Raw genomic sequence first — 27829 nt, forward strand, 5'->3', positions numbered from 1 at the left:
AGTGCGGCTCGGTTAGGTTGTGTTGTTTTCGGAGGGGCCTTACGGCTCGACAGCCGCTCTCCCCAAGTCCGTGCGGGAGTTGCAGCGATAGGACAAGACTGTAACTACCAATTTGATATCACGAAAAAGGGTAAAACATTATTTTATTTTTTTGATTTCATTCTAAAGTTCTGTTTCTGGTTTATATTATTGCCTAAAAGAAAACACCATAATAAATATCCTGTAAAACAAAGTAGTGCACTATCTAGAATAGGGTTCCATTTGGGCGAAGACAAGCACCCCTCTCTCCCTCTTTCCACCTGCTTTGAAATGATCAACCAATCAGTAGAGACTACAGTACCACTGCTGTTCTCTGTTTGAAATGATCAACCAATCCCAGTAGAGACTATAGTACCACCGCTGTTCTCTGTTTGAAATAGTCAACCAATCAGGAGAGACTACGAAAAGTACCACTGCTGTTCTCTGTTTGAAATGATCAACCAATCAGGAGAGACTACAGTACCACTGCTGTTCTCTGTTTGAAATGATCAACCAATCAGGAGAGACTACAGTACCGCTGTTCTCTGTTTGAAATGATCAACCAGTATTAGAGACTACAGTACCACTGCTGTTCTCTGTTTGAAATGATCAACCAATCAGGAGAAGACTACAGTACCACCGCTGTTCTCTGTTTGAAATGATCAACCAATCAGGAGAGACTACAGTACCACCGCTGTTCTCTGTTTGAAATGATCAACCAATCAGGAGAGACTACAGTACCACACTTTGTTCTCTGTTGAAATAATCAGCCAATCAGGAGAGACTACAGTACCACACTGTTCTTCTCTTCTCTTACCGTTAGTCTTTCATTAGCATATCTTTCCTCTTTTCTAACAATCTTTCATTAGTGAATTGTTCTCCTTCCCTCCTATTTTCTGTTTCTCTCCTTCCTTTCCTCTTTTCTGTTCTCTCCTTCCTTTCATCTTTTCTGTTCTCTCCCTTCCCTCCCTCTTTTCTCTTTTCTCTCCTTCCCTCCTCTTTTCTTGTTCTCTCCTTCCTTTCCTCTTTTCTGTTTCTCTCAGCCCTTTCATCTTTCTGTTCTCTCCTTCCCTCTTTCTGTTTCTCTCCTTCCCTCCTCTTTTCTGTTCTCTCCTTCCCTCCTCTTTTCTGTTCTCTCCTTCCCTCCTCTTTCTGTTCTCTCCTTCCCTCCTCTTTTCTTCTCTCCTTCCCTCCTCTTTTCTGTTCTCTCCTTCCCTCCTCTTTTCTGTTCTCTCCTTCCTTTCCTCTTTTCTGTTCTCTCCTTCCTTTCATCTTTTCTGTTCTCTCCTTCCCCTCCTCTTTCTGTTCTCTCCTTTCCTCCTCTTTTCTGTTCTCTCCTTTCCTCCTCTTTTCTGTTCTCTCCTTTCCTCCTCTTTTCTGTTTCTCTCCTTCCCTCCTCTTTTCTGTTCTCCTTCCTTTCCTCTTTTCTGTTCTCTCCTTCCTTTCTCATCTTTTCTGTTCTCTCCTTCCCTCCTCTTTTCTGTTCTCTCCTTCCCTCCCTCTTTTCTGTTCTCTCCTTCCCCTCCTCTTTTCTGTTCTCTCCTTCCCTCCCCTGCTTTTCTGTTCTCTCCTTCCCTCCTCTTTTCTGTTCTCTCCTTCACTTTCCTCTTTTCTGTTCTCTCCTTCCTTTCTCCTCTTTTATGTTCTCTCCTTTCCTCCTCTTTTCTGTTCTCTCCTTCCCTCCTCTTTTCTGTTCTCTCCTTCCTTTCCTCTTTTCTGTTCTCTCCTTCCTTTCCTCTTTTCTGTTCTCTCCTTCCTTTCCTCTTTTCTGTTCTCTCCTTCCTTTCCTCTTGTCTGTTCTCTCCTTCCTTTCCTCTTTTCTGTTCTCTCCTTCCTTTCCTCTTTTCTGTTCTCTCCTTCCTTTCCTCTTTTCTGTTCTCTCCTTCCTTTCCTCTTGTCTGTTCTCTCCTTCTTTTCCTCTTGTCTTTCTGCCCCCCCTCCACTCTTTCCAGGGAGCCATTTTTGACCACTCTGCTGGTTACAAAAACTTCTCAGGTGAGTCCCGTCTCAACTCACGAATAGTCATTTTGGCTTTTACTGCCCATATCTGGATGTTTTGTAGTTCTTTTGATTGATGTTTTTCTTCAGAATTAAACTGAATCTGATTCTTTCTTCCTTCTTCCTTCATCATTTTTCTTCCTTTTTAATTGTTTTTTATTTATGTCTTTACATCCTTTGTTTGGGGATGTGGAACCCTCGAGGTAGAGCTCACTTCCTCTCTGTCAGCCAATCAGCGGCCAGGGCCTCATGTCCTCCGGTTTGTCGGTACTCTTTATACCCCTTTCACACTATCAGGCTGACCCTCGACCAAGCCGTGCTGGCTCTGATAGTTTCTTTACACATTGTCCCTTGTCGGCATGGTTACAGTAACTATGGAGGATGCGTAACCAGACCAGCTCAGTACAGCCTTGGTTCGGTTCGGTTTGGCTCAGTAGTGTGAAAATCCTTTTAAGGCATTTTGTGTTATAATAGTACATTAGAATAATGTAAATGTAGTATACAGTGTATTAGGAAAGTATTCAGACCCCTTGACTTTTCCACATTCACGTTACAGCCTTATTCTAAAATGGATTCAATTGTTCTTTTCAATCTACACACAATACCCCATAATGACAAAGCAAAAATAGTTTTTAAGACATTTGGCTAATGTATTTCTAACCAGAGCTCTCTACCCTATTCCTATCTAGTGCATTACTTTCTAACCAGAGCTCTACACCCTATTCCCTGTCTAGTGCACTACTTTCTAACTCATAGCTCTCTACCCTATTCCCTATCTAGTGTACTACTTTCTAACCAGAGCCTCTACCCTATTCTATCTAGTGCACACTACTTTTTCCTAACCAGAGGCTCTCTACCCTAGTCCCTATCTAGTGCACTTACTTTCTAACCAGAGCTCTCAACTCCTATTCCCTATCTAATGCACTACTTTCTAACCAGGAGCTCTATACCCTATTCCCCTATCTAGTGCACTACTTTCTAACCTTGGAGAGCTCTGTAACCTATTCCCCTATCTAGTGCACTACTGTCTAACCAGAGCTCTGCACCCTATTCCCTATCTAGTGTATTACTTTCTAACCAGAGCTCTGTACCTATTCCCTATCTAGTGCACTACTTTCTAAACAGAGCTCTCTACCCTATTCCCTATCTAGTTCATTACTTTCTAACCTGAGCTCTCTACCCTATTCCCTATCTAGTGCACTACTTTCTAACCAGAGCTCTCCACCCTATTCCCTATCTAGTTACTATTTTCTAACCAGAGCTCTCTACCCTATTCTATCTAGTGCACTACTTTTAACCAGAGCTCTCCACCCTATTCCCTATCTTAGTGCACTACTTTCTAACCAGAGCTCTATACCCTATTCCCTATCTAGTGCAACTACTTTCCTAACCAGAGCTCTCTACCCTATTCCCTATCTAGTGCACTACTTTCTAACCAGAGCTCTCTAACCTATTCCTATCTAGTGCAACTACTTTCCTAACCAGAGCTACCCATTCCCCTATCTAAGTGCAACTACTTTTAACCAGAGCTCTCTTACCCTATTCCTATCTAGTGCACTACTTTTAACCAGAGCTCTCTACCCTATTCCCTATCTAAAGGTGAACTGCCTTTCTAACTAGAGCTCTCTACCCTATTCCCCTATCTAAGTGCACTTACTTTCCTAACTTCAGAGCTCTCTACTCCTATTCCCTATCTAGTGACTACTTTAGACCAGGAGCTCTCACCCTATTCCCTATCTGAAGTGACTACTTTCTAAACGAGCTCTCTACCCTATTCCCTATCTATAAGTGCACTACTTAGGACCAGATCTCTACCCCATTCCCTATCTAGTGCACTACTTTCTAACCAGAGCTATATACCCTATTCGCAACTACTTTAGACCAGAGCTGTAGTAGTATATATACAGTATGTTATGATTAGTGAATATAGTACATTCATATCCACAGAATACTTAATGTAGTATATATACAGTATGTTATGAATAGTGAATATAGTACATTCATATTCACAGAATACTTCATGTAGTATATATACAGTATATAACAGTATATTGTGTGAATAGTGAATATAGTAAGGCTTCACAGAATAGAGCTGTAGTATATATATACAGTATGTTATGAATAGTGAATATAGTACATTCATGATCACAGGAATACTTCATGTAGTATATATACAGTATATATATACTGTATAAATAGATTAGTGAATATAGTACATTCATATCCACAGAATACTTTAATGGGTATATATATACAGTATGTTATGAATAGTGAATATAGTACATTCACAGAATACTTCAGTAGTATATATATACAGTATATATATACTGTATGTTATGATTAGTGAATATAGTACACATTCATATCCACAGAATATTAATGTAGGTATATATACAAAGTATATATACAGGTGTTATGTAATAGTGAATATAAATACATTTACAGAATACTTCATGTAGTATATATACAGTATATATACTGTATGCGTTATGATTAGTGAATATAGTACACATTCACATTCACAGAATACTTCATGTAGTATATATACAGTATATATACTGTATGTTATGATTAGTGAATATAGTACATTCATATCCACAGAATACTTAATGTATATATACAGTATGTTATGAATAGTGAATATAGTACATTCACAGAATACTTAATGTAGTGTATATATACAGTATATATACTGTATGTTATGATTAGTGAATATAGTACATTCATATCCACAGAATACTTAATGTAGTATATATACAGTATGTTATGAATAGTGAATATAGTACATTCACATTCACAGAATATTTAATGTAGTATATATACAGTATATATACAGCATGTTATGAATAGTGAATATAGTACATTCACAGACAATACATGTAGTATATATACAGTATATATACTGTATGTTATGATTAGTGAATATAGTACATTCCATATCACAGAATACTTAATGTAGTGTATATATACAGTATGTTATGAATACTGAATATGTACATTCACAGAATACTTCATGTAGTATATATACAGTATGTTATGAATACTGAATATAGTACATTCACAGAATACTTCATGTAGTATATACTGTATGTAGAATATGTTGTAGCATGACGATGCAGGGATGCATGCAATGATTTTATACAATGACTTTAATACCATGACTTTAAAACCACTAGACTTTAATACCACTGTATGTTTGAAACGTATTGAAACAGAAGGAAACGATGTCTCTGTCATTTGACAGATTCAGCCATGTAGTCCTCTGTGTGTTGCAACTGTGTTTCAAAAAGTTTCCTCTTGTGTTTGAGTCTAATGAACACAGCCCTGTTGCACAATGGAGGTTGTCTGTCTCTGTGTGAAGCACTGGTGTTTTACCCCCTCTCTGTCTATCTCTCTCTCTCTCTCTCTCTGTCTCTGTCTCTTCTCTCTCTCTCTGTCCTCTTTCTCCTCTCTCTCTCTCTCTCTCTGGCTCTGCTCTCTTTCTCTCTCTCTATTCTCTCTCTCTCCCTGCCTGTCTCTCTCTCCCTCTCTCTCTCTCTCCATGTCTTCTCTCTCTCTCTCTCTCTCTCTCTCTCTCTCTCTGTCTCTCTCTCTCTCTGTCTCTCTCTCTCTGTCTCTCTGTCTGTCTCTGTCTCTCTCTGTCTTTCTCTCTCTCTCTCTCTCTCTCTCTCTCTCTCTCTCTCTCTCTCTGTCTCTCTCTCTCTCTCTCTCTCTCTCTCTCTCCTCGTCTGTCTCTCTCTCTCTCTCTCCCTTCTCTCTACAGCAGTCAAGGGTCTGCTGAACAAGAAGGCTGACGCCGTCAAGGTGAGTTTCTGTTGCTGCCAGGGTCCAAATGGCTCCATTTATCTCCCCATATAGTACACTACCATTGGCTCAGAGCCCTCTGCAGAAATTAGTGCACTTACTAGAGAGTAGGGGGCCATTTCAGATTGGCCCTGTGTCTATCTATGTAACATAGAGAGTAGGGGGCCATTTCAGATTGACCCTGTGTCTATCTATGTAACATAGAGAGCAGGGGGCCATTTCAGATTGACCCTGTGTCTATCTATGTAACATAGAGAGCAGGGCCATTTCAGATTGGCCCTGTGTCTATCTATGTAACATAGAGAGTAGGGGGCCATTCCCAGATTGGCCCTGGTGTCTATCTATGTAACATAGAGAGCAGGGGGCATTTCAGATTGACCCTGTGTCTATCTATGTAACATAGGGGAGAAGGGGGCCATTTCCAGATTGGCCCTGTGTCTATCTATGAAACATAGAGAGTAGGGGGCCATTTCAGATTGACCCTGTATCTATCTATGTAACATTTTAGTCATTTAGCAGATGCTCTTATCCAGAGTGACTTACAGTTAGTGAATACATATATATTTTTATACTGGCCCCCGTGGGAATCGAACCCACAACCTGGCAGGTGCAAACGCCATGCTCTATCAACTGAGTTACATCCCTGCCTGCCCTCCCTCCCCTACCCTGGATGACGTTGGGCCACATTGGCGCGCCCATGAGTCTTCCGGTCGCGGCCGGCCGCGACAGAGCCTGGATTAACAGATCTCTAGTGGCACAGCTTAGCCACTGCGATGCAGTGCCTTAGACCACTGCGCCACTCAGAGTACAACGTAACATAGAGAGAGCAGGGGCCATTTTCAGATTGGCCCTGTGTCTATCCATGTAACATAGAGAGTAGGGGGCCATTTCAGATTGGCCCTGTGTCTATCTATGTAACAACAACAACAACAACAGGAAACGAAAGACTGATCGAGCCGTGACGAGAGTCTGAGGACAATAGACTTATGGGACATCAACATCCAGGGAAATGATGACATCGTCGTCATCATCAAGGGACATTATGACATCATGACTGGGCAGACTAGGTCAGAGGATGTGGTTCTGGTCCCAGAGCCTTTACGTGTGTCCACTTAGCACTAATAGACTGGTCAGAGGATGTGGTTCTGTCCCAGAGCCTTCGCACTTCACACTAATAGACTGGTCAGAGGATGTGGTTCTGGTCCCAGAGCGCTACGTGTGTCCACTTCACTAATAGACTGGTCAGAGGATGTGGTTCTGGTCCCAGAGCCTTTATGTGTGTCCACTTTACTAATAGACTGGTCAGAGGGATGTGGTTCTGGTCCCAGAGCCTTTACATGTGTCCACTTTACCTAATAGACTAGCTGTAGCGTGTCACTTCCCTGATCATCTGTTCTCCTTAACACCTCCCATTTCCTGTAGTTTTGTCTCTGGTTTCCTGTAGTCACTAAGTTCTGCCGTCTCAGAACACTGGTAAAGATAGTCCTGTGTCGGACCGTCTCAGTACTCTGGTATAGATAGTCCTGTGTCAGATTTGTTTCAGTTACTGTACATCTATGTCAGATCCTGTCTTATACATGTTGCCTGATTGGGTGAGATGATTGAATGGGAGCCTGACACCTCAATAATACATTAGAAAATAATTAGCTGATCTGGTTGCCTCTTGAATGCAGTTGCTCTCACCCATTCAACTGACTAGGCAGGCTAGCTCGAGAGCCACTGTGGATTGAGAGAGTTAGCGAAGCAACCGCCTATAGCGAGTGGCCCCTCTCTGCTGGCCGAAACAAGTACAACACCCTGGACCATAACCGCTAGAGCGAGTGGCCCCCTCTGCTGGCAGAAACAAGCACAACACCCTGGACCATAACCGCTTAGAGCGAGCGGCCCCCTCTGCTGGCTGAAAACAAGCACAACACCCTGGACTTATAACCGCTAGAGTGATGGCCCCCTCTGCTGGCAGAAACAAGCACAACACCCTGGACTATAACCGCTAGAGCGAGTGGCCCCCTCTGCTGGCGAAACAAGCACAACACCCCTTGGACCATAACCGCTAGAGCGAGTGGCCCTCTGCTGGCGGAAACAAGCACAACAACCCTGGACCTGGAACCGCTAGAGCGAGTGGCCCCCTCTGCTGGCGGAAACAAGCACAACACCCCTGGACCATAACCGCAGAGCGAGTGGCCCCCTCTGCTGGCCGAAACAAGCACAACACCCTGACTATAACCGCGAGCGAGTGGCCCCCTCTGCTGGGCGAAACAAGCACAACACCCTGGACCATAACCGCTAGAGCGAAAGTGGCCCCTCTGCTGGCCAAACAAGCACAACACCCTGGACCATAACACCACAGAGCGAGTGGCCCCCTCTCAAATTAAATGACCGGCGGGCCGTCCGTTTGAACCCCTGTAGGATCTACATACACTATATAACCATCAGGGGGCTATCTATTGAACCCTGTAGGATCTACATACACTATATAACCATCAGGGGGCTATCTATTGAACCCTGTAGGATCTACATACACTATATAACCATCAGGGGGCTATCTATTGAACCCTGCTATACAGGATCTACATACACTATATAACCATCAGGGGGCTATCTATTGAACCCTGCTATACAGGATCTACACCCACACTATATAACCATCAGGGGGATATCTATTGAACCCTGTTATACAGGGATCTACATACACTATATAACCATCAGGGGGCTATCTATTGAACCCTGTAGGATCTACATACACTATATAACCATCAGGGGGCTATCTATTGAACCCTGTAGGATCTACATACACTATATAACCATCAGGGGGCTATCTATTGAACCCTGTAGGATCTCACATACACTATGTAACCATCAGGGGGCTATCTATAGAACCCTGTAGGATCTACATACACTATATAACCATCATGGGGGCTATCATTTATTGAACCCTGTAGGATCTACATACACTAGTATAACCATCAGGGGGCTATCTATTGAACCCTGTAGGATCTACATACACTATATAACCATCAGGAGGCTATTCGACTGTGAACCTGTAGGATCTACAGACACTATATAACCATCAGGGGGCTGATCTATTGAACCCTGTAGGATCTAAGCATACACTATATAACCATCAGGGGGCTATCTATTGAACCCTGCTTAGGATCTACATACACTATATAACCATCAGGGGGCTATCTATTGAACCCTTGGTAGGGATCTACATACACTATATAACCATCAGGGGGCTATCTATTGAACCCTGCTAGGATCTACATACACTATATAACCATCAGGGGGCTATCTATTGAACCACTTAAGGTCTGCTTGGTTTAGCTTGACTGGCGTGCATGGTGGACAGCAGTTCGGCAATTTTTGTACTAATCTATTTGTTCCATTGTACAGGTAAGGCTTAGCCAAGCTAAAACAAAAAAGGTGTTTGACAGAATAGATTTGTCCCAGGTCAAGGTCTGGTCTGGTCTGGTCAGGTCCTGGTCTGGTCTGGTCTGGTCTGGTCTGGTCAGGTCTGGTCTGGTCTGGGTCTGGTCAGGTCTGTCCCGGTCAGGTCGGTCAGGTCAGGTCGGTCTGGTCTGGTCTGGCTGTCTGGTCTGGTACTGGTCTGGTCTGGTCTGGTCTGGAGTCTGCCGTCAGGCCAGGTCAGGTCCAGGTCAGGCTTCCAGGTCAGGTCAGGTCCAGGTCAGGTCAGGTCTGGCTCCGGTCTGGTCTGGTCTGGTCTGGTCTGGTCCGGTCTGGTCTGGTCCGGTCTGGTCTGTGACGTGACGATGACGTCGACGTGACGTGGACGTGACGTGACGTGACGTGGCGTGACGTGACGCGTGGCGTGGACGTGACGTGACGTGACGTGACGTGACGTGACGTGACGTGACGTGACGTGGACGTGGCGACGTGACGCGTGACGTGACGTGGCGTGACGCGGACGTGATGTGTGGTGTTCTCTACAGGCGAACAACAAAGCCAACACAGTGACCAGTCCTAAAGACACCAGCCCTACTCCAGCACTGCGTACATACTGCACCCACCTCTCCCTCTCCTCCTCCTCCCCCTCCTCCTCCTCCTCCTCCTCCTCTCCTCTCTTCCTCCTCTCCCCTTCTCCTCCCTCCTTCTCCCTCTCCTCCTCCTCCTCCTCCTCCTCCTCCTCTCGCTAGCTCGTGCTTGGCTCACTGCCCACCTCCTTGCTTGTTCTGCCGGCTATGACTCCTTTGCTCCCGTTGAAACGACAGGCTGTGGTCTATCTTGGTTTAGTTATAAAATATTTGATTTTACGGTGACACGCTAACCATGCCGAACTGAATTTGTCTTGCCCAGAGTGAGGCTTTTTCATTTGAAAGTGAAGAATAACGCCAGGTCACACTTTACAATATTTCCAAAATAAAAAGAAACGTAGAACAACATCTCAAAACTGAATCAAAGAGAGCTAAAACTAAAACCCACGCTTCACCCATGCCTGTTAAAACAGCCGCATGCCAACCTAACCCCTGTCCTTGTCTCTCCTGACCAGGGAATGACAGGGTTTAAATAGGACTACCCATCATGCCTCTGGCCAATGAGAAACTGACATGTCACAATGATCAATTAACATCAGAAAGGAAAGTTGTTACAATACACCCATGTTCATAAACATAAAATACACACACACACACAAACACAGACAGACACACACACACACAGACACACACACACACACACACACAGATACACACACACACATACACACACACACACACACACTCACAGAAACACACACACACACAGACACACACATACAGTGGGGAGAACAAGTATTTGATACACTGCCGATTTTTGCAGGTTTTCCTACTTACAAAGCGTGTAGAGGTCTGTAATTTTTTTATCATAGGTACACTTCAACTGTGAGAGACGGAATCTAAAACAAAAAATCCAGAAAATCACATGTATGTATGATTTGTAAGTAATTAATTTGCATTTTTATTGCAAGACATAAGTATTTGATACATCAGAAAAGCAGAACTTAATATTTGGTACAGAAACATTTGTTTGCAATTACAGAGATCATACATTTCCTGTAGGTCTTGACCAGGTTTGCACACACTGCAGCAGGGATTTTGGCCCACTCCTCCATACAGACCTTCTCCAGATCCTTCAGGGTTTCCGGGCTGTCACCGTGCATATCGGGACTTCCAGCTCCCTCCAAAGATTCCCTATTGGGTTCAGGTCTGGAGACTGGCTAGGCCACTCCAGGACCTTGAGATGCTTCTTACGGACGCCACTCCTTAGTTGCCCTGGCTGTGTGTTTTGGGTCGTTGTCATGCTGGAAGACCTTCCAGCCATGACCCATCTTCAATGCTCTTACTGAGGGAAGGAGGTTGTTGGCCAAGATTCGCGATACATGGCCCCATCCATCCTCCCCTCAATACGGTGCAAGTCGTCCTGTGCCCTTTGCAAAAAGCATCCCCAAAGAATGATGTTTCCCACCTCCATGCTTCACGGTTGGGATGGTGTTCTTGGGGTTGTACTCAACCCTTCTTCCTCCAAACACGGCGCAGTGGAGTTTAGACCAAAAAGCTCTATTTTTGTCTCATCAGACCACATGACCTTTCTCCCATTCCTCCTCTGGATCATCCAGATGGTCATTGGTAAACTTCAGACGGGCCTGGACATGCGCTGGCTTGAGCAGGGGGACCTTGCGTGCGCTGCAGGGTTTTAATCCATGACGGCGTAGTTTGTTACTAATGGTTTTCTTTGAGACTGTGGTCCCAGCTCTCTTCAGGTCATTGACCAGGTCCTGCCGTGTAGTTCTGGGCTGATCCCTCACCTTCCTCATGATCATTGACCAAGGGTGATTGACCGTCATCTTGAACTTCTTCCATTTTCTAATAATTGCGCCAACAGTTGTGTTGCCTTCTCACCAAGCTGCTTGCCTATTGTCCTGTAAGCCCATCCCAGCCTTGTGTAGTCTACAATTTTATCTCTGATGTCCTTACACAGCTCTCTGTAGCCATGTGGAGAGGTTGGAGTCCTGTTTGACTGAGTGTGTGGACAGGTGTCTTTTATGGGCAGGTAACAAGTTCAAACAGGTGCAGTTAATACAGGTAATGAGTGGAGAACAGGAGGGGTTCTTAAAGAAAAACTAACAGGTCTGTGGAGCCAGAATTCTTACTGGTTGGTAGGTGATCAAATACTATGTCATGCAATAAAATGCAAATGAATTACTTAAAATCATACAATGTGATTTTCTGGATTTTTTGTTTTAGATTGCCGTCTCTCACAGTTGAAGTGTACCTATGATAAAATTACAGACCTCTACATGCTTTGTAAGTAGTGGAAAACCTGCAAAATCGGGCAGGTGTATCAAATACTTGTTCTCCCCACTGTGATATATATATATATACCAGCACACATAAATAACCGTGCTAACCCACATTATATAATTAATAACATGAGCTTTCTCATAAACTGTTCCATGAACAATGTCTGGTCATTCATATACAGTAGGGAAAAAGTATTTAGTCAGCCACCAATTGTGCATGATCTCCCACTTAAAAAGATGAGAGAGGCCTGTAATTTCATCATAGGTACACGTCAACTATGACAGACAAAATGAGAAAAAAATCCAGGAAATCACATTGTAGGATTTGAATGAATTTATTTGCATATTATGGTGGAAAATAAGTATTTGGTCAATAACAAAAGTTTCTCAATACTTTGTTATATACCCTTTGTTGGTAATGACACAGGTCAAACGTTTTCTGTAAGTCTTCACAAGGTTTTCACACTGTTGCTGGTTTTTTTGGCCCATTCCTCCATGCAGATCTCCTCCTAGAGCAGTGATGTTTTGGGGCTGTCGCTGGGCAACAGTGGACTTTCAACTCCTCCAAAGATTTTCTATGGGGTTGAGATCTGGAGACTGGCTAGGCCACTCCAGGACCATGAAATGCTTCTTACGAAGCCACCCTTCGTTGCCCGGGCGGTGTGTGTTTGGGATCATTGTCATGCTGAAAGACCCAGCCACGTTTCATCTTCAATGCCCTTGCTGATGGAAGGAGGGTTTTCACTCAAAATCTCCACGATACATGGCCCCATTCATTCTTTCCTTTACACGGATCAGTCGTCCTGGTCCTTTGCAGAAAAACAGCCCCCCAAAGCATGATGTTTCACCCCCATGCTTCACAGTAGGTATGGTGATTCTTTGGATGCAACTCAGCATTCTTTGTCCTCCAAACACGATCGAGTTGAGTTTTTACCAAAAAGTAATATTTTGGTTTCACTGACTCATATGACATTCTCCCCAATCCTCTTCTGGATCATCCAAATGCACTCTAGCAAACTTTCGACGGGCCTGGACATGTACTGGCTTAAGCAGGGGGGACACGTCTGGCACTGCAGGATTTGAGTCCTGGCGGCGAGTGTGTTACTGATGGTAGGCTTTGTTACTTTGGTCCCAGCTCTCTGCAGGTCATTCACTAGGTCCCCGTGTGGTTCTGGGATTTTTGCTCACCGTTCTGTGATCATTTTGACCCCACAGGGTGAGATCTTGCGTGGAGCCCAGATCGAGGGGAAATGATCAGTGGTCTTGTATGCTCTTCCATTTCCTAATAATTGCTCCCACAGTTGATTTCAAACCAAGCTGCTTACCTATTGCAGATTCAGTCTTCCCAGCCTGGTGGAGGTCTACAATTTTGTTTCTGGTGTCCTTTGACAGCTCTTTGGTCTTGGCCGTAGTGGAGTTTGGAGTGTGACTGTTTGAGGTTGTGGACAGGTGTCTTTTATACTGATAACAAGTTCAAACAGGTGCCATTAATACAGGTAACGAGTGGAAGACAGAGGAGACTCTTAAAAGAAGAAGTTACAGGTCTGTGAGAGCCAGAAATCTTGCTTGTTTGTAGGTGACCAAAACTTATTTACCACCATAATTTGCAAAATAAATTCATTAAAAAATCCTACAATGTGATTTTCTGGATTTTATTTTCTCAATTGTCTGTCATAGTTGACGTGTACCTATAATGAAAATTACAGGCTCTCATCTTTTTGTTGGAGAACTTGCACAATTGGTGGCTGACTAAATACTTTTTTTCCCCCACTGTAAGCATGTCTTTAGATGAACTGTTCCATAAACAATGTCTGGTCATTCATATAAGCATATCTTAGATTAAGTAACGGTTGACATGACAATTGTCACACTCCCATATTATTCTTTTACCCAGAATGCAGCATAACAGTCATTGAACTCCTCTCTACAACACCAGCCATTTGTTGTCCTGCTGTTGGGATACGGTCCAGTTACTAATGTGTACCTGGCTGAATATCTACAATACTCCTCCCCACCTCCTCCTCCTCCCCACTTCTCCCTCTCCCCACCTCCCTCCCTCCCCTCCCCACTTCTCTCCCCTTCCCACCTCGCTCCCTCCCTCCCCCCAACACACACCTCTGACCTTACTCCTCCTCCTCCTCCCTCAACCTCCTTCTATCCTCCTCCTCCTCCTCCACTGTTGTCTCTCTTTCTATTCTTTGTTTTTATCGTTTCACTCTCTGTCTCTCTCTGTCTCTCTCTCTATGTCTCTCTCTCTCTCTGTCTCTCTCTCTCTCTCTCTCTGTCGCCTCTCTCTCTCTCTCTGTCTGTCTCTCTCTCTCTCTCTCTCTCTCTCTCTCTGTCTCTCTCTCTCTCTCTCTCTGTCTCTCTCTCTCTCTCTCTCTCTCTGTCTCTGTCTCTCTCTCTCTCTCTCTCTCTCTCTCTCTCTCTCTCTCTCTCTGTCTCTCTCTCTCTGTCTCTCTCTCTCTATGTCTCTCTCTCTCTCTCTCTGTCGCTCTCTCTCTCTCTCTCTCTGTCTGTCCTCTCTCTCTCTCTCTCTGTCTCTCTCTCTCTCTCTCTGTCTCTCTCTCTCTCTCTCTGTCTCTGTCTCTCTCCGTCTCTCTCTCTCTCTCCTCTCTCTCTCTGTCTCCCCTAGGAACCCCAGACCACAGTGATCACACAACCCAATAGATGGGAACAAGGTACAGCACTGACAGTGTGTGTGGAATAGTTTGTATATACTTTATATTAGAAATGTATGTAGTTCTGTCCTTCAGCTGTTTCCGTCTATTAATGTTCTGTAATATGTCATGTTTCATGTTTTGTGTGGACCTCAGGAAGAGTAGCTGCTGCTTTAGAAATAGTTAATGGGGATCCTTATAAACCCCAGGAAGAGTAGATGCTGCTTTAGAAATAGTTAATGGGGATCGCCCAAACCCCAGGAAGAGTAGCTTCTGTTTTAGAAATAGTTAATGGGGATCCTTGATAAAACCCCAGAAAGTAGCTTCTGTTTTAGAAATAGTTAATGGGGGATCCTTATAAACCCCAGGAAGAGTAGCTTCTGCTTTAGAAATAGTTAATGGGGGATCATTATAAACCCCAGGAAGAGTAGCTGCTGCTTTAGAAATAATTAATGGGGATCCTTATAAACTACCATTATACACTGAGTGCACAAAACATTAAGAACACCTGCTCTTTCCATGACATAGACCGACCAGGTGAATCCAGGTGGAAGCTATGGTCCCTTATTGATGTCACTTGTTAAATCCACTTAAAATCAGTGTAGATGAAGGGGGAGGGGAGACAGGATAAAGAAGAGTTTTTAAGCCTTGAGACAATTGAGACATGGATTGTGTGTGCCGCTTCAGAGGGTGAATTGGCAAGACAAAAAGTGCCATTGAATGTGGGATGGTAGTAGGTGCCAGGCGCACCCGGTTTGTGCCGAAGAACTGCAACGCTGTTGGGTTTTTCACGCTCAACAGTTTCCCGTGTGTATCAAGAATGGTCCACCACCCAAAGGACATCCAGCCAACTTGACCCAACTGTGGGAAGCATTGGAGTCAACATGGGCAACATCCCTGAGGGAACATTTTCGACACCTTGTAGAGTCCATGCCCGGAAGTGAGGATGTTCTGAGGGCAAAAGGGGGTTCAACTCAATATTAGGAAGGTGTTCTAATGTTTTGTACACTCAGTGTACACACCAGATTAGTAGATCAATCTGTTCATTCTTTCCTCCAGGAGTCTATAGAGAGCGCAAACACCATCATCGAGGACGACGATGTCAAAGGTAGGACACTTGTCTGTCCCCTTCTCTCTCTCTCTCTTTCCTCTCTCTCTCTCTCTCTCTCTCTCTCTCTCTCTCTCTCTCTGTCAATCTCTCTCTCTCTCTCTCTTTCTCTCTCTCTCTTTCTCTCTCTCTCTCTCTCTATCTTTGTCTGTCTGTCGCTCTCTCTCTCCTTCCAGTTTGTCTTTCCACCTCTCTGACTCAGCTACTTTCTCCTCCTCCTCCCTCTTCTCCTCCACCTCCTCCCTTCCTCTTCCTCATCTTCCTCCCTCCTCCTCCTCCTCTTCCTCCCACCTCCTCCTCCACTTCCACTTCTCTTCCTCTTCCTCCTCCCACCTCCTCCTCCACGCCTCTTCCTCCTCCTCCTCCTCTTCTGTCTCCTCTCCTCCTCTTCCTCCACCTCCTCCTCTTCCTCCTCCTCCTCCACCTCCTCCTCCACTTCCTCTTCCTCCTCCTCCTCCTCCACTTCCTCTTCCTCCTCCTCCTCCCTCCACTTCCTCTTCCTCCTCCTCCTCTCTTCTGTCCTCCTCCTCCTCCTCTTCCTCTTCCTCCTCTTCCTCCTCCTCCTCCTCCTCTTCCTCCCTGATGATTGAGACTAGCCTCATACGTGATGTATAGATGTAGTATTATTATTATACACACTTACCTGTTTTTCTTTCTGTAAATGAATTATTTTCTACATTTGAAATGCATGTGGACCCCCACATACACACATACACACCTGCCATCTCTGCCAGTCCTCTGTTTTGGGAACTTGGTGGGTAATGTGTGAGCTCTAAGGGTCGTTCCACCCAGTCCTCTGAGCCCAGGCGGAATCCCTCCTCTTCAGGACAGGTAAGTCCCTGGATGTGCTCCCCCTGTCCACTTGCTCCTGGGTCTCCCTCAACCACTGTGGAGAAATCCTGTCCCCTGTCCACTGTCTTCTGGGTGTGTGTCCCTTCTACTCCCTCCTCCTCAGTCCAGAGTAAGTCCCCTTCTGCTGAGGTAGAAAACCTGGCCAGTGTCACCTGTGTAACCCCTGGGCCTCCACTCAAACACTCTGGAGAAACCTGTCCCCTGCACCCCTGGGCCTCCACTCAAACACTCTGGAGTAAATGTCCCCTGTACCCCCATGGGCCGCCACTCAAACACTCTGGAGAAACATGTCCCCTGTCCCTGGGCCTCCACTCAAACACTCTATAGAGAAACCTGTCCCCTGTACCCCCACTCAAACACTCTGGAGAAACCTGTCCCCTGTACTCCCTGGGCCTCCACTCAAACACTCTGGAGAAACCAGTCCCCTGTACCCCCTGGGCCTCCACTCAAACACTCTGGAGAAACCAGTCCCCTGTACCCCCTGGGCCTCCACTCAAACACTCTGGAGAAACCTGTCCCCTGTACCCCCTGGGCCTCCACTCAAACACTCTGGAGAAACCTGTCCCCTGAAACGCCTGGGCCTCCACTCAAACACTCTGGAGAAACATGTCTGTCCCCCTGTTTCTGTCCCCTGTCTCTGTCCCCCTGTCCCTTGAGAAGGATAAACCATAAACACGCACAATATTTCTGGCGAAGTGATTAAGTCAAAGGACGCATTTCGCAGGCTGACTACATTGCAGACTCCTGCCAGATCTCACAACACCTGGATAGATATAAACATATCAGCTAACCACATCATATTGATATAGTAATCTGATTATCTATTTAACATATCAGCTAACCACATCATATAGTAGTAATCTGATTATATAGTTAACATATCAGCTAACCACATCATATGATAGTAGTAATCTGATGATCTATTTAACATATCAGCTAACCACATCATATGATATAGTAATCTGATGATCTATTTAACATATCAGCTAACCACATCATATATAGTAATCTGATGCCCACAACCATTGGTTGATGCAGTGCAACGTCTGCAATGTAGTCGGCCTGGAACACGGCCATAGATATGTTTGTTAAGCAGATGACAAGTGGTTTTGTTTTCCACTAACACCCCTCCCAGTCTGCACTAACACCAGTAAAGGTAACTCAAACCAGGGCTGGGGTCAATTACATTTCAATTCCAGTCAATTCAGAATGTAAACCAAATTCCAGTTCCATATTTTCCTTATTGAAAATAATTGGAATTGTATGTCCTGAATTGACTGAAATGGAATTGACCCCGACCCCGGTTCAAACTCCCATAGTCATTTTTTTTCTCCCTAAATGGCACCCTCTTCCCTACCAGCAGTAGTGTACTATAGGGAATAGGGTGCCAGGGCCCATTGGGCTCTGGTCCAAAGTAAGTGTACTATAGGAATAGGGTGACAGGGCCCGTGGGCTCTGGTTCTAAAGTAGTGTACTATAGGGAATAGGGTGCCAGGGCCCATTGGGCTCTGGTCTAAAGTAGTGTACTATAGGGAATAGGGAGCCGTTTGGGACACATCCACTAGTTCTGTTCCCTTCTCTGCACTGAGTGTTTGATTTGAATAACAATCTTTGTCATGGAAAGAAAGTAAACGTGTTATTATGATTATTATTGTAATTATTATTATTGTTATTATTATCATTGCTGTTGTTATTGTTAATATTATGATTTATTGTTATTTTTATAGTTATGGGTATTAGGCTTATTGTTATTGTTATTATTAGTATTAGTGTTGTTGTTATTGTTATTATTATTGTTGTTATTATTGTTGTTGTTATTGTTGTTGTTAATATTGTTATTATTGTATAATATAATATGTTATTGTTATTATTGTTATTATTATTATTATTATTATTATTATTATTAATTATTGTTGTTATTATTATTATTATTATTGGTATTATTATTGGTATTATTATTGGTATTATTATTGGTATTATTATTGGTATTATTATTGGTATTCATATTATTGTTATTGTTATTATTAACGTTATCATTCTTGCCAGACTTTTGCCTGATGATTTTAGGATTGCAGAATTCTCTTAACTCCCCCCCCCCCCCCAAAAAAAAAAATCGGAAACTCCCGGTTGGAGGATTTCCAGATTTTCTGATTTCCTGCATATTCCATCCTTATTCCGGGAATCTTCCATCCGTAATTACTGGAAAATCTGGGAATTTTTGGGAAATTAACAGATTTTTTAAAATCCTACAGTCTGTGAGTTTTAGACAACTGAAATAATAACTTTCATAAATTAATAAATACATAAATAAAATAAAATAAGAAATACATTCTTTACGTTATAATAACTTATGTTGGAATGGACCAGCAGCCATGAGGTAATGTATGTCAGATTGGGTTATGTTGGAACGGGACCAGCAGCCATGAGTTAATGTATGTCAGATTGGGTTATGTTGGAACGGGACCAGCAGCCATGAGGTAATGTATGTCAGATTGGGTTATGTTGGAACGGGACCAGCAGCCATGAGTTAATGTATGTCAGATTGGGTTATGTTGGAACGGGACCAGCAGCCATGAGTTAATGTATGTCAGATTGGGTTATGTTGGAACAGGACCAGCAGCGAGTTAATGTATGTCAGATTGGGTTATGTTGGAACGGACCAGCAGCCATGAGGTAATGTATGTCAGATTGGGTTATGTTGGAACGGGACCAGCAGCCATGAGGTAATGTATGTCAGATTGGGTTATGTTGGAACGGGACCAGCAGCCATGAGGTAATGTATGTCAGATTGGGTTATGTTGGAACGGGACCAGCAGCCATGACGTAATGTATGTCGATTGGGTTATGTTGGAACGGGACCAGCAGCCATGAGGTAATGTATGTCAGATTGGGTTATGTTGGAACGGGACCAGCAGCACATGTTTTAATGTATGTCAGATTGGGTTATGTTGGAACAGGACCAGCAGCCATGAGGTAATGTATGTCAGATTGGGTTATGTTGGAACAGGACCAGCAGCCATGACGTAATGTATGTCAGATTGGGTTATGTTGGAACAGGACCAGCAGCCATGAGTTAATGTATGTCAGATTGGGTTATGTTGGAACAGGACCAGCAGCCATGTTTTAATGTATGTCAGATTGGGTTATGTTGGAACAGGACCAGCAGCCATGAGGTAATGTATGTCAGATTGGGTTATGTTGGAACAGGACCAGCAGCCATGAGTTAATGTATGTCAGATTGGGTTATGTTGGAACAGGACCAGCAGCCATGAGGGTAATGTATGTCAGATTGGGTTATGTTGGAACAGGACCAGCAGCCATGAGTTAATGTATGTCAGATTGGGTTATGTTGGAACGGGACCAGCAGCCATGAGGTAATGTATGTCAGATTGGGTTATGTTGGAACGGGACCAGCAGCCATGAGGTAATGTATGTCAGATTATTCGACTTCACACTGACGTTAAATACGTAGATGTTTGTCTGACGTTGTACTGAGGTTATATTGACATTAAGATTGACGTTGAATAGACGTTGGTTAGCAGACTTAGGTTGGGCTGATGTTGGGATAAGGTTGCAAAATTCCATTAGTTTTCCCCCAAAATTCCCAGGATTTCCAGAAATCCAGAATAAGCATGAAAAAATGGAACCCCTCCAAACAGGATTTCGAAATGCTACCAGAATGTTGCAACCCTATGTTGGGCTAATGTTGACCTGAGGTTGTGGTGAGGTTGTGGTGAGGTTGTGGTGATGTTGTGGTGAGGTTGTGGTGATGTTGTGGTGAGGTTGTGGTGAGGTTGTGGTGAGGTTGTGGTGATGTTGTTGTGAGGTTGTGGTGATGTTGTGGTGATGTTGTGGTGATGTTGTGGTGATGTTGTGGTGTTGTTGTGGTGAGGTTGTGGTGATGTTGTGGTTGTGTTTGTGTGTTGCAGCTCGGAAGCAGGAAATTATCAAAGTCACAGAGCTGCTGATCGAATCCATCAACAACGGAGACTTTGAGGCCTACGCGTGAGTCCTGCTGTGTGTGTGTTTAGGGCGAGGACATGTGTGTGTGTGTGTGTGTGTGTTTGTGTTTTGGGCTAGGAGATTTGTGTGCGCTTAGGGCTAGGAGATGTGTGTGTGTGTGTGTGTGTGTGTTTAGGGCTAGGAGATGTGTGTGCTTAGGCTAGGAGATGTGTGTGTGTGTGTGTGTGTTGGGGTGTGTGTGTGTGTGTGTTTAGGGCTAGGAGATGTGTGTGTGTTTAGGGCTAGGAGATGTGTGTGTGTGTGTGTGTGCTTAGGGCTAGGATATGTGTGTGTGTGTTTAGGGCTAGGAGATGTTGTGTGTGTGTGTGTGTGTGTGTGTGTGTGTGTGTGTGTGTGTGTGTGTGCGTGCTTAGGGCTAGAGATGTGTCTGTGTGTGTGTGTGTGTGTGTGTGTGTGTGTGTGTGTGTTTAGGGCTAGGAGATGTGTGTGTGTGTTTAGGGCTAGGAGATGTGTGTGTGTGTGTGTGTGTGTGTGTGTGTGTGTGTGTGTGTGTGTGCGTGCTTAGGGCTAGGAGATGTGTCTGTGTGTGTGTGTGTGTGTGTGTGTGTGTGTGTGTGTGTGTGTTTAGGGCTAGGAGATGTGTGTGTCTGTGTGTGTGTCTGTGTGTGTGTGTGTGTGTGTGTGTGTGTGTGTGTGTGTGTGTGTGTGTGTGTGTGTGTGTGTTTAGGGCTAGGAGAGAAGTGTGTGTGTGTGTGTATTTAGTAGGAGATGTGTGTGTGTGTGTATTTAGTAGGAGATGTGTCTCTGTGTGTGTGTGTGTGTGTGTGTGTGTGTTACTCTGGTTCTTTGGGCTTGTTGTTCCACCACACTGCAGCTGGGAATAGGGTGCCATTCTCTGGTCTAAAGTAGTGCACTATATAGGGAATAGGGTGCCATTCTCTGGTCTAAAGTAGTGCACTATATAGGGAATAGGGTGCCATTCTCTGGTATACATAGTGCACTATATAGGGAATAGGGTGCCATTCTCTGGTCTAAAGTAGTGCACTATATAGGGAACAGGGTGCCATTCTCTGGTCTAAAGTAGTGCACTATATAGGGAACAGGGTGCCATTCTCTGGTCTAAAGTAGTGCACTATATAGGGAATAGGGTGCCATTCTCTGGTCTAAAGTAGTGCACTATATAGGGAATAGGGTGCCATTCTCTGGTCTAAAGTAGTGCACTATATATGGAATAGGGTGCCATTCTCTGGTCTAAAGTAGTGCACTATATAGGGAATAGGGTGCCATTCTCTGGTATACATAGTGCACTATATAGGGAATAGGGTGCCATTCTCTGGTCTAAAGTAGTGCACTATATAGGGAATAGGGTGCCATTCTCTGGTCTAAAGTAGTGCACTATATAGGGAATAAGGTGCCATTCTCTGGTCTAAAGTAGTGCACTATAGGGAACAGGGTGCCATTCTCTGGTCTAAAGTAGTGCACTATAGGGAACAGGGTGCCATTCTCTGGTCTAAAGTAGTGCACTATATAGGGAACAGGGTGCCATTCTCTGGTCTAAAGTAAGTCACTATATAGGGAATAGGGTGCCATTCTCTGGTCTAAAGTAGTGCACTATATAGGGAATAGGGTGCCATTATCTGGTATAAATAGTGCACTATATAGGGAATAGGGTGCCATTCTCTGGTCTGAAGTAGTGCACTATATAGGGAACAGGGTGCCATTCTCTGGTCTAAAGTAGTGCACTATATAGGGAATAGGGTGCCATTCTCTGGTCTAAAGTAGTGCACTATAGGGAATAGGGTGCCATTCTCTGGTCTAAAGTAGTGCACATATAGGGAATAGGTGCCATTCTCTGGTCTAAAGTAGTGCACTGTATAGGGAACAGGGTGCCATTCTCTGGTCTAAAGTAGTGCACTATATAGGGAATAGGGTGCCATTCTCTGGTCTAAAGTAGTGCACTATATAGGGAATAGGGTACCATTCTCTGGTCTAAAGTAGTGCACTATAGTAGGGAATAGGGTGCCATTTAGCACAGCAGCCTGTGTTTGTTTCCAACAGGAAGATCTGTGATCCGGGTCTGATCGTCGTTTGAACCAGAAGCTCTGGGAACCTGGTGGAGGGACATGACTTCCATCGCTTCTACTTCCACAACGGTAACACATTCATCAGTAGAGTCATTGATAACTTACAGTTATTGATTAGAGATATTGATCAGCTATTGATTGGTAGAGCTATCGATCAGCTATTGGTAAGTAGAGGTATTGATCAGCTATTGGTTAGTAGAGGTATTGATCAACTATTGATTAGTAGAGGTATTGATCAGCTATTGGTTAGTAGAGGTATTGATCAACTATTGATTGGTAGAGCTACCGATCAGCTATTGGTAAGTAGAGGTATTGATCAGCTATTGGTTAGTAGAGGTATTGATCAACTATTGATTAGTAGAGGTATTGATTAGTAGAAGTATTGATCATTATTGATTAGTAGATATTGATCAGCTATTGGTTAGTAGAGGTATTGATCAACTATTGATTAGTAGAGGTATTGATTAGTATAATTTATGACCGGGTATTGTTTAGTAGTTATTGATTAGCTATTGATTAATAATTCTGTCTGTTAGTGTCTGTTACTGAGAACTACAACTCCCACTAGCTAACTAAGACCTGTCTCTCTCTCCTCCCTCCTACCACTAGCTAACTAAGACCTGTCTCTCTCTCCTCCCTCCTACCACTAGCTAACTAAGACCTGTCTCTCTCTCTCCTCCTCCCTCCTACCACTAGCTAACTAAGACCTGTCTCTCTCTCTCTCTCCCTCCTACCACTAGCTAACTAAGACCTGTCTCTCTCTCTCCTCCCTCCTACCACTAGCTAACTAAGACCTGTTCTCTCTCTCTCTCTCTCCTCCCTCCTACCACTAGCTAACTAAGACCTGTCTCTCTCTCTCTCCTCCCTCCTACCACTAGCTAACTAAGACCTGTCTCTCTCTCTCTCTCCTCCCTCCTACCACTAGCTAACTAAGACCTGTCTCTCTCTCTCTCTCTCTCCTCCCTCCTACCACTAGCTAACTAAGACCTGTCTCTCTCTCCTCCCTCCTACCACTAGCTAACTAAGACCTGTCTCTCTCTCTCTCCTCCTCCCTCCTACCACTAGCTAACTAAGACCTGTCTCTCTCTCTCTCTCTCTCTCCTCCCTCCTACCACTAGCTAACTAAGACCTGTCTCTCTCTCCTCCCTCCTACCACTAGCCTAACTAAGACCTGTCTCTCTCTCTCTCCTCCTCCCTCCTACCACTAGCTAACTAAGACCTGTCTCTCTCTCTCTCGCTCTCTCTCTCTCTCCTCCCTCCTCCCACTAGCTAACTAAGACCTGTCTCTCTCTCTCTCCTCCTCCCTCCTACCACTACAACTACCACTAGCTAACTAAGACCTGTCTCTCTCTCTCTCCTCCCTCCTACCACTAGCTAACTAAGACCTGTCTCTCTCTCTCTCCTCCTCCCTCCTACCACTAGCTAACTAAGACCTGTCTCTCTCTCTCCCCTCCCTCCTACCACTAGCTAACTAAGACCTGTCTCTCTCTCTCCCCTCCCTCCTACCACTAGCTAACTAAGACCTGTCTCTCTCTCTCTCCTCCCTCCTACCACTAGCTAACTAAGACCTGTCTCTCTCTCTCTCCTCCCTACTACCACTAGCTAACTAAGACCTGTCTCTCTCTCTCTCTCCTCCCTCCTACCACTAGCTAACTAAGACCTGTCTCTCTCTCTCCTCCCTCCTCTCTTTCCAGCCCTGTCTAAAGGTAACAAGCCAGTGCACACCATCCTCCTCAACCCTCACGTCCATCTGATTGGTAAGAAATCAGCGATTTCTAATGATTATAATAATAATACTTATAATATCTGTCATTTAGCAGACGCTTTTTATCCAAAGTGACTTACAGTCATGTGTGCATACATATTCCATATGGGTGGTCCCGGAATTGAACCCACTATCATGGTGTTGCAAGCACCACGCTTTACCAACTGAACATTATGTTGATTTTTTTTTGCTATGTTATGTGTTATGTAATATTGTTTATGGTTGGTATTCAAATCTACACTGTATGTACATATCAATTCAGAAAGTAAAGCAAATTCAAATTACCATTCCAAATTGTCCTGAAGCATTGAAAATAATATTTGAAATGGAATTTCAGTGTACTTACATTTTTTTGACATTTTAGTCAATTAGCAGACGCTTTTATCCAGAGCGACTTACAGGAGCAATTAGGGTTAAGTGCCTTGCTCAAGGGCACAGACAGATTTTTCACCTAGTCGGCTCAGGGATTAGAACCAGCGACCTTTCGGTTACTGGCACAACGCTCTTAACCACTAAGCTACCTGCTACTTCCTGAATTGAAACCGGATGGATCCCAACCCTGGTACTTATATACATTGTGTTTTATGATGTTTGACTTGAAGCAAGGGAAAAGTTAAGTAATAAAAAAGGTATATCCTAGGTGAGAACGCTGCATGCATCGGCCTACATCCGTCTGAGCCAGTACTTGGACGGGCGGGGGGATGCCTCGCACCATGCAGTCGGAGGAGACCCGTCTGGTGTCGCAGAGAGGGAAAGTGGCAGAACATTCACTTCTCACCGCTCCGGCTCGCCCAGCGTACCATCCCAGTAAGAAACATCTATTAATCAACTAATCAATATCAGAACATTCACCTCCACCGCTCTGGCTCGGTTCAGCGTATACCATCCCAGTAAGAAACATCTATTAATCAACTAATCAATATCAGAACATTCACCTCCACCGCTCTGGCTCGCCCAGCGTACCATCCCAGTAAGAAACATCTATTAATCAACTAATCAATATCAGAACATTCACCTCCACCGCTCTGGCTCGCCCCAGCGTACCATCCCAGTAAGAAACATCTATTAATCAACTAATCAATATCAGAACATTCACTTCACCGCTCGGCTCGCTCAGCGTACCATCCCAGTAAGAAACATCTATTAATCAACTAATCAATATCAGAACATTCACTTCCACCGCTCTGGCTCGCCCAGCGGACCATCCCAGTAAGAAACATCTATTAATCAACTAATCAATATCAGAACATTCACCTCCACCGCTCCGGCTCGCCCAGCGTACCATCCCAGTAAGAAACATCTATTAATCAACTAATCAATATCAGAACATTCACTTCCACCGCTCCGGCTCGCCCAGCGTACCATCCCAGTAAGAAACATCTATTAATCAACTAATCAATATCAGAACATTCACTTCCACCGCTCTGGCTCGCCCAGCGTACCATCCCAGTAAGAAACATCTATTAATCAACTAATCAATATCAGAACATTCACTTCCACCGCTCCGGCTCGCCCAGCGTACCATCCCAGTAAGAAACATCTATTAATCAACTAATCAATATCAGAACATTCACCTCCACCGCTCTGGCTCGCCCAGCGTACCATCCGTAAGAACATCTATTAATCAACTAATCAATATCAGAACATTCACTTCCACCGCTCCGGCTCGCCCAGCGTACCATCCCAGTAAGAAACATCTATTAATCAACTAATCAATATCAGAACATTCACTTCCACCGATCTGGCTCGCTCAGCGTACCATCCCAGTAAGAAACATCTATTAATCAACTAATCAATATCAGAACATTCACTTTCACCGCTCTGGCTCGCCCAGCGTACCATCCCAGTAAGAACATCTATTAATCAACTAATCAATATCAGAACATTCACTTCCACCGCTCTGGCTCGCCAGCGTACCATCCCAGTAAGAAACATCTATTAATCAACTAATTAATGTATTAATCAGTTATAGTGATTATAATACACCAATTTCAGAACATTCACTTCCAACACTCTGTAGTGTCAGTGTAGACTACCTTCCCAGTCTGTAGTGTCCAGTGTAGACTACCTTCCCAGTCTGTAGTGTCCAGTGTAGACTACCTTCCCAGTCTGTAGTGTCCAGTGTAGACTACCTTCCCAGTCTGTAGTGTCCAGTGTAGACTACCTTCCCAGTCTGTAGTGTCCAGTGTAGACTACCTTCCCAGTCTGTAGTGTCCAGTGTAGACTACCTTCCCAGTCTATAGTGTCCAGTGTAGACTACCTTCCCAGTCTGTAGTGTCCAGTGTAGACTACCTTCCCAGTCTGTAGTGTCCAGTGTAGGCTACCTTCCCAGTCTGTAGTGTCCAGTGTAGACTACCTTCCCAGTCTGTAGTGTCCAGTGTAGACTACCTTCCCAGTCTGTAGTGTCCAGTGTAGACTACCTTCCCAGTCTGTAGTGTCCAGTGTAGACTACCTTCCCAGTCTGTAGTGTCCAGTGTAGACTACCTTCCCAGTCTGTAGTGTCCAGTGTAGACTACCTTCCCAGTCTGTAGTGTCCAGTGTAGGCTACCTTCCCAGTCTGTAGTGTCCAGTGTAGACTACCTTCCCAGTCTGTAGTGTCCAGTGTAGACTACCTTCCCAGTCTGTAGTGTCCAGTGTAGACTACCTTCCCAGTCTGTAGTGTCCAGTGTAGACTACCTTCCCAGTCTGTAGTGTGTCCAGTGTAGACTACCTTCCCAGTCTGTAGTGTCCAGTGTAGACTACCTTCCCAGTCTGTAGTGTCCAGTGTAGACTACCTTCCCAGTCTGTAGTGTCCAGTGTAGACTACCTTCCCAGTCTGTAATGTCCAGTGTGGACTACCTTCCCAGTCTGTAGTGTCCAGTGTAGACTACCTTCCCAGTCTGTAGTGTCCAGTGTAGACTACCTTCCCAGTCTGTAGTGTCCAGTGTAGGCTACCTTCCCAGTCTGTAGTGTCCAGTGTAGACTACCTTCCCAGTCTGTAGTGTCCAGTGTAGACTACCTTCCCAGTCTGTAGTGTCCAGTGTAGACTACCTTCCCAGTCTGTAGTGTCCAGTGTAGACTACCTTCCCAGTCTGTAGTGTCCAGTGTAGACTACCTTCCCAGTCTGTAGTGTCCAGTGTAGACTACCTTCCCAGTCTGTAGTGTCCAGTGTAGACTACCTTCCCAGTCTGTAGTGTCCAGTGTAGACTACCTTCCCAGTCTGTAGTGTCCAGTGTAGACTACCTTCCCAGTCTGTAGTGCCCAGTGTAGACTACCTTCCCAGTCTGTAGTGCCCAGTGTAGA

The 27829-nt window shown here is 44.5% G+C and overlaps 1 long non-coding RNA gene and 1 pseudogene across 1 annotated transcript; both read left to right on the forward strand.

Moving 5' to 3' along the window:
- Window positions 1-2200: 2200 nt before the first annotated feature.
- Window positions 2201-9816, forward strand: LOC123485154. The gene is made up of 3 exons (XR_006658880.1): window positions 2201-2219; window positions 5783-5820; window positions 9771-9816. It is a non-coding gene; the product is annotated as an uncharacterized LOC123485154 (long non-coding RNA).
- A 4953-nt stretch (window positions 9817-14769) lies between these two features.
- On the forward strand, window positions 14770-25760 carry LOC123485162 (annotated as a pseudogene).
- Window positions 25761-27829: the final 2069 nt, after the last annotated feature.

Source organism: Coregonus clupeaformis, unplaced genomic scaffold (genome assembly GCF_020615455.1).
Source record: "Coregonus clupeaformis isolate EN_2021a unplaced genomic scaffold, ASM2061545v1 scaf0588, whole genome shotgun sequence".
Lineage (NCBI taxonomy): Eukaryota > Metazoa > Chordata > Actinopteri > Salmoniformes > Salmonidae > Coregonus > Coregonus clupeaformis.